The 7,590-nt window shown below is 37.0% G+C and overlaps 1 pseudogene; it reads right to left on the bottom strand.

The window, feature by feature from the left end:
- On the bottom strand, nucleotides 1–1,225 carry LOC147357178 (olfactory receptor 10AG1-like; annotated as a pseudogene).
- Nucleotides 1,226–7,590: the final 6,365 nt, after the last annotated feature.

Genomic DNA, 7,590 nt, shown 5'->3' with positions numbered 1-7,590 from the left:
TCAGTTTTTCAATGAATTAAGGTATTTGCATGGCCATTGTCTCAGTGCCATCATGACATCCTTGTTCCTTAGACTGTATATCATGGGGTTAAACACAGGCGTCACAATCAGGTAGAAGAGAGAAAGCACTTTGTCAGTTCCTGCTGAGCCTTGGGTCCTGGGTCTTAAATATGTGACAAGGCCTGATCCGAAGAACAACGCCACAACTGTAAGATGAGAGGAGCAGGTGGAAAAGGCTTTGCCGCGACTTGTAGCTGATGGCAATTTAAGGACTGTGGAGATGATTTTGCCATAAGAGACAAGTATCAACAGAAATGGAACCAAAACAAACAGTGCAGAAACCGTGAAGACCAACATTTCATTCAGAAAAGTGTCCCCACAGGCCAGCTTGAGTATGGGAGGGATGTCACAGAAGAAGTGGTTGATGAGGTTAGAATCACAAAAGGGCAGAGAGAAAATCTGGCCTGTCTGGCCTATTTGGATTGGGATTCCACCGATTCAGGAGCCAGCCACTAGCTGGATACACACCCTGTAGTTCATGACTCTGAGAAGGCAATGGCATCCCACTCCAGCACTCTTGCCTGGAAAACCCCATGGACGGAGAAGCCTGTTGGGCTGCAGTCCATGGGGTAGCGAAGAGTCGGACACGACTGAGCGACTTCCCTTTCACTTTTCACTTTCCTGCATTGGAGAAGGAAATGGCAATCCACTCCAGTGTTCTTGCCTGGAGAATCCCAGGGTCGGGGGAGCCTGGTGGGCTGCCATCTATGGGGTCGCACAGAGTCAGACACGACTGAAGCGACTTAGCAGCAGTAGCAGCAGTTCATGACTAGAGGATAATGCAAAGGGCTACAAATGGCCGCATAGCGATCATAGGCCATCACGGCCAGAAGGACGCACTCGGTGGCCCCAAGTATAAGAATGAAGCACATGTGTGTGGCACAAGCAACTAAAGAAATTGTTCTTCTTTGTAAGAAATTGTTCTTCTTTGTGTCCAAAGACTCGTGAGCATTCTGGGGAGCGTAACAGGCACATAGCAGATTTCCAAAAGGGAAAAATTGCCAAGGAAAAAATTCGCGGAGGTCTGGAGACCAGGGTCTAGTTTTGTTATCAGAAATATGATGCCATTGCCCATCAAGATAATTATATAGATGAGTAAGAACAGTTCAAATAAAAACCCCTGAAGATGAGGAACATCAGCAAAGATCAGGAGAACAAATTCCATCTATTTAGTGAGGTTACCTTCTGGTGCTTTTTCATGGTGTTGCATCTGTGAAAAGGCAGAAATGTATTATCTGCTTTTTATTTTTAAAATAAAAAAATAAAAAACAGGGGTCAGTGCCTGTTTTATAAATTGTATCAGGATATCCAGATTGATTTCCATGATCAATGCAATTATTTCTAATTTAAGAATGTATTATTTATGCATTTCTCCTTTCTCAGTTTATAATCCATGTGTTATCACCATACACTCTCCCTTGAAATATCTTTTAGGGCATTCTTTCCGAATACAGTCCGAAGTCAAAAAAGTTAAAGTGTTAGTCGTTCAGTCTTGTCTGACTCTGTGATCCCATGGACTGTAGCCCACCAGGCTTCACTGTCCATAGGATTTCCTAGGCAAGAATACTGGAGTGGGCTGTCATTCTCCTCTCCAGGGGATCTTCCCCACCCAGGGATCAAACCCAGGTCTCCTGCATTGCAGGTGGATTATTTATCAGCTGAGCCACCAGGGAAGCACCAAATGCCCTGATCAGCACAGACATTGGACAAATTGATAATCATTGAAGATACACCCACAGTCTTGCTATGTTATCTCAGTTTTAAATACTTACAGTGTTTTGTGGCCGTGTCTCATGACTTATGGGATCTTAGTACCTCAACCAGACTGAAGTGAAAGTACAGAGTCCTAATCATTGGACTTCTAGGGAATTCCCTTAAACATTTACATTTTTGGCAATTTTATTGTATTTCTCTATAATTTTTCTTTACATACTTCAGTAGAACTATTAATATAACAGAAATTATCTTCCTTATATATTTTCAGCTACATATTTCAACTCTTCATTTCCCTCCCATCACTTGATGATCTTGATCATACATGTTCTTATATACAAAAACGAGAGAATATTTTACTTAATTGTACATAGGGGAATAAAATACATATATTTCAGTAAGATACTACGTGGGGGCTATCAGAGGGTTTTACTCTGGAAAAGTTGTGTGGGAATAGATACAGATAGAAGCAATTAAGAGGGTCACTCTGGGAAAACAGGGGTCACCTGGACTGTGTTCACCAGCTGTGTGAGATACTTCCTGTCATGCTCTACCCCGTGTTCTGTGTGCCTCTCTGATGTCTTTGTTGTTCCTCAGAAAATAATAATAATAATTCAGATAGCAGTTTCTAAATTCACTTTTCTTGAGCTAGGATATTGAGATTTAGCAATGAAGGATACATTGATCATTTGCACATTGGTTTTGTGATTGCAAATCAGTGCCTATTTTTTAAATCATACTTAAGTTTGAATCCTAACTCCGTTATTTATCATCTGTTATATTAAGTGTTTAAATTTCTTTGCTTTCTTATTTTAATTAAATATGATATTATTGATAAAATTACCTATCACTTTTAATATGTTTATGTATAAGTTATGGTCCTATAATTATAATTATTAATATGGTATAATGTTCTTAAGTCTTTAGTTGCCAGGGTTGTAACAACTGCCTAGAAAAATTGTTTTTGGTAGAGTTACTGAGTTACTTGTTGATGATTACATTTTTGCATTTTTTTCCTTTCATCAGAGCCAGGAGTAGAATACGGTCTTAGCTAAATAAGGAATGAGACTCCTCTAGTACAGAATCTCAGAGTTTCAGGGCTGACTCTGCATTGTACACTGTTAAAGTGACCGCCTCCTTAAATATTACACTCCAGGCATCACTTGACTCAACATGACTCCCAGCCTTGCTTCTCATTTCCCCATCTTTTATGTTTTGAGTTTTTCCATGCAAGCATAGTCTAAATATACTGTCATGGACAAAAAATACAATCCTGACAAGATGGCCTGCAATCGAATCGGCTTCACTTGCCTGCTTTGTGACAATGTGAATTGCTTAATCTCCCTGTGCCATAGATCACTTGGCTGCAAAACTGACTAACAGTGGTACCAACAGTTAAGATTCCTATATGAATCAATTCATTTGATATATGTAAAGCGAATTAAAGATGTTTTGGCATTCATAGGAAGTCTATTCAAAAGCTAGCTATTATTTTTGTCATTAAAAACTAAATTTTATTCTTCTAAATTTCACTCTCTGTCTTACCACTATGAAAAACTGCTCTCTAATTTACCTTGACTTTGTATCACATGGTTAATGAAGGAATGAAATAAGATATTAAAACAATCATCACAGTGATATAAAAATCCCAGACTCTTAGATGTGAGCTCTCCAAGAATTTTCTGCCAATAATTTCAATAATATTATCACCTCCACTCTGTAGAACTAATAAGGAGAACACACACAACTTTGTAGCACATAGTGCTCCAATTTGGCTCATTTCTTTGATTTACCTTTTATTTTCCCACTGATATTACATGATCTGGGATTGAAGTACTGAGACTATTTTCCTACTTGGGAACAATATAGAACTTAGGAAATGCTTGTTTACTTAATATGGTGTTCATTATTTGATTCTGAAATTGAGAAAAGAAACAGACACTTTTAAAATTGTCAATCTGAAAAAGAGAAAAGATTAATATACAAAATAATAGAATTTTAATCTTTTATCATTTTATGAATAAAAACATTTAGTATGAGCAATTTCACCCATTACTTGAACAAAATTATTTCCAGTGTTATATAAAATACAATTTCTAATTGTACAGATATGACTTTTTGGCGATCAAATCTTGTATGACATGAAATAGGTAAGATTTGAGTTTGAATTTTTCAAGAGTAGAACAAGGTATATTTCAAGTATATTTGTATATCTGATAAAAATTAGCAACATAATCCTTGCAAATAATTTAAAAACTATGTTGGACTTAAAGCTATCTTTATTATTTTATAAATCCTGAATTCTAAAAGTTTCTTTCTTCAAAATAGTTGTTCTTTGAATTCCCCAATGGTTGTAACTTTATGTGTGATGTCATTTTAAATCTCTTATTATAATATCAAACTGAATAAATATATATAACTTTTTTGATACAATGTGTTGACTCAAATGAAGTTTTCTTTAATATCATCTATACCTAGACTTTAATTATTACATTTTTTGACATTTCAAAGGCACTCAGTACCATTATTTATTATTATTATTTAATTGCAAATTTTAATAGAATAAGAAATATATAGAAGTTGCTTTAATGAACCAAAACATTTGCTACCATATTAAAATTTATAATTTACACATTTTCTGACTTGCATTTTTTAAAAATTTTCCCAGATAGCTCTCACTGTACTCAGAATATTTTTTTCTTCAGCCTCTCCAGGGAATAGAGGACACAGAGCATTTTATTTCTTAGATGTGAACAGGGTGCTAAGTAATATTATTTGTGGGCTCCCCAGGTGGTATAGTTGGTAAAGAATTGGCCTGCCAATGCAGGAGATACAAGAGGCCAATGCAGCAGATGCAAGAGACACAGGTTTGATCCCTGGGTCAGGAAATTCACCTGGAGTAGGAAATGGCAACCCACTCCAGAATCCTTGCCGGGAGAATTCCATGGGCAGAGGAGCCTGGTGGGCTACAGAGGCATACATAACAGGGCATGCACACTCACACAGCATTATTTGGGTTGATCCAAAACACACATGCATCCAATTCTTAACTATTATGAATGCATTATGCAGAGTCTCTGTATGATATGTTTCTTGACTCCTAGTTAGAGGACAGATCTGTGTAATAGTTATAATACATATTCTGATGGTAAACATTTTTATGTGCAAAATTAGTGTGTTATTGATCTCTTCAGCAGCCTGAGATTTAGCTGATGAATGTATTAAACATATATCAAAATTTTAAAATTTAACCCAAGATTAATCATAGTAGGAGAAAATTTTTCCTCTCTTTTGCAGCCTACCACCAATTTTCCCCAAATTTATTTTACATGTTCAAGGTGTGAATACTTTCAGATTCTAGTTACAATAAAATGAGAATCTGGAATAAGTCCATCTGAGATCATAGGAAAGATGCTAAGCAAAAAGTTTGTGAGTTATATGTTTCAACTGTGGAGAAATTTCTCCAACAGAAAGATTGTTTAAAAATCTTAGCTTAGAGCCAGTTTCTCATGACCCCCAAAATTGGATATTTGTTCCTGCCTCTGCTGCTGCTAAGTCACTTCAGTCTGTCCCACTCTGTGTGACCCCTTAGATGGCAGCCCACCAGGTTCCTCTGTCAACAGGACTCTCCAGGCAAGAACACTGGAGTGGGGTGCCATTTCCTTCTCCATATTGGTTCCAATTATTTAGTAAATAGTGGTTTCTTAAGGTTTATGATTTGGAGAAGGCAATGGCACCCCACTCCAGTACTCTTGTCTGGAAAATCCCCTGGAAGGAGGAGCCTGGTGGGCTGCAGTCCATGGGGTAGCGAATAGTCGGACACGACTGAGCAACTTCCCTTTCACTTTTCACTTTCATGCACTGGAGAAGGAAATGGCAACCCACTCCAGTGTTCTTGCCTGGAGAATCCCAGGGAGGGAGGAGCCTGGTGGGCTGCCGTCTATGGGGTCACACAGAGTCGAACATGACTGAAGTGACTTAGCAGCAGCAGCAGCAAGGTTTATGATTATGAAGAGAAAATATTTACAAGAGGGAACACATATAGTAATGTGACAGTGCGAGTGATTTGGAAGGTTAATTAAAACGTATCAGGAGCCTCACGGCAAATATCACGGAAGGCCCGTGAGTAGTGGCTGGTGGGACAGGCTTCTCACAGGGACCAGATGTGATAAAGGACAGAAGGGGAGTGAGAGGCCAGCCAGGCTGAGCTCCTGCAGGGGCTCATCCAAGAAATAGCTAGTGCTGGGAAGGAGTTACAAGACCTCGTGATTTGCAGAGTGCAGTATTATGCATGGGCTTCTCAGGTGGCTCAGTGGTAAAGAATCTGCCTACGAAGGCAGGAGAGGCCAGGGGAGCCTGGCGGGCTATCGTCCATGGCGTCTGACAAAGCGTCCGACACAGCCGAGCGACTGAGCACAGCTCAGCGCAGTATCATGCGTAAATAAAGAAGCCTTCTGATGGAATAGAATAGAAATTCCAGAAAAGGCTCAAATATACATGAACATTTGTCACTGACTAAAATAGCCTACTAAATTGGTAAGGCGTGGGCATTTAAAATAACTGTTATTCGGACAACTGGGCAGCCTCAGAGGGAAAAAAACAGTATATGTATTTTTGATAACTATCCCACAGCAAGATAAACCCTAAATGATACACAATTTTGTGTATTTTAGAGTGAAATGATGACATTATTCTAAGAAATGGGTTTTATAATTTTGGAGTAAGGAAAGTTTAACTCATTAAAATTTAGAATGCAGGACACACACACACACAAAACTGTGTAAAAATAAATGATTCTAGATGCTAAAACGTAGCAAACCCCATAAGTATCTAATATAATTAATATAATGGAAAAAATGTTACAACTGATTTCAAATAAAGTGATCTTGGCTCCTTTAATACAGAGGAAAAGTCCAAAGTATAAATTTTAAAAATGAGTAAAACAGATGAATTAACAATTCACAGAAGAAAATTATTCCTTCAACTACAGATAACAGCTTCATTTGTAGAAAAAAAATAATAAGTAAATTGTAATATGAACAATGATACAGTGTTAAAAATCTGAGACATTTTCCTATGCATTATGTATGTGTGGAGAGGAATATCCAATTGTCCAATGTCACAATTGTGCTCACTCTTTGAATTAATTAGTAAGCATGCACACATACTAAGATATGCAGTGGCATGGTATTGCAACAAATTTGTGCTTGAAAAAGTGTGAATATTTTATGACTTAATGAGCCTTGATTTTGATATTGTCATCTATTCTTTTTTCTCCCACAGTTATATGATATCTTCAAAATATGTTGTATAATTTATCAAAAATTTCTAGTGCTTAAAAGTAAACTGGCTTATTGTAACCCAGTGCCTCTTAACCACAAATGAAAGTTATTTGTTTTTAATTGTTTTAGAGGTTGGAAAATTAAACTTGGCTTTAAGTATGTCCTTTTATAAAGATGTTGATTTATTTTTCAAAGCAATTCTGTAACATCACCAGTCTTGAATCATATTTTTGTTGCTTGATTACTACTTTTTTATAAAAAAAGGTAATTCATTTTTCTAAATTAGTTTCATAAAAAAATAAAAGCATAGCCAAAAGTAAGAAAGAGTATTATGCTTTTTTCCATGATAGAATATGCTCATTAAATACAATTTTTTTAAATACAATTTAAGAAATGGAATTATGTATATAGGTATGATCAATTCGAGTTTGATAAAGATTTGACATTATGATGTGAAATGAGCATTCTCAGATGTGTGCCTTGGCACACATGTCCACACATTTCTTCCGGTACATGGCTAAGGGTAAGCTTTTCT

This window comes from Bos grunniens, chromosome 16 (assembly GCF_055505025.1).
Source record: "Bos grunniens cultivar Pamir isolate PY7600 chromosome 16, Bosgru_T2T1.0, whole genome shotgun sequence".
Lineage (NCBI taxonomy): Eukaryota > Metazoa > Chordata > Mammalia > Artiodactyla > Bovidae > Bos > Bos grunniens.
This window is presented reverse-complemented; position numbering and strand designations above follow the sequence as displayed.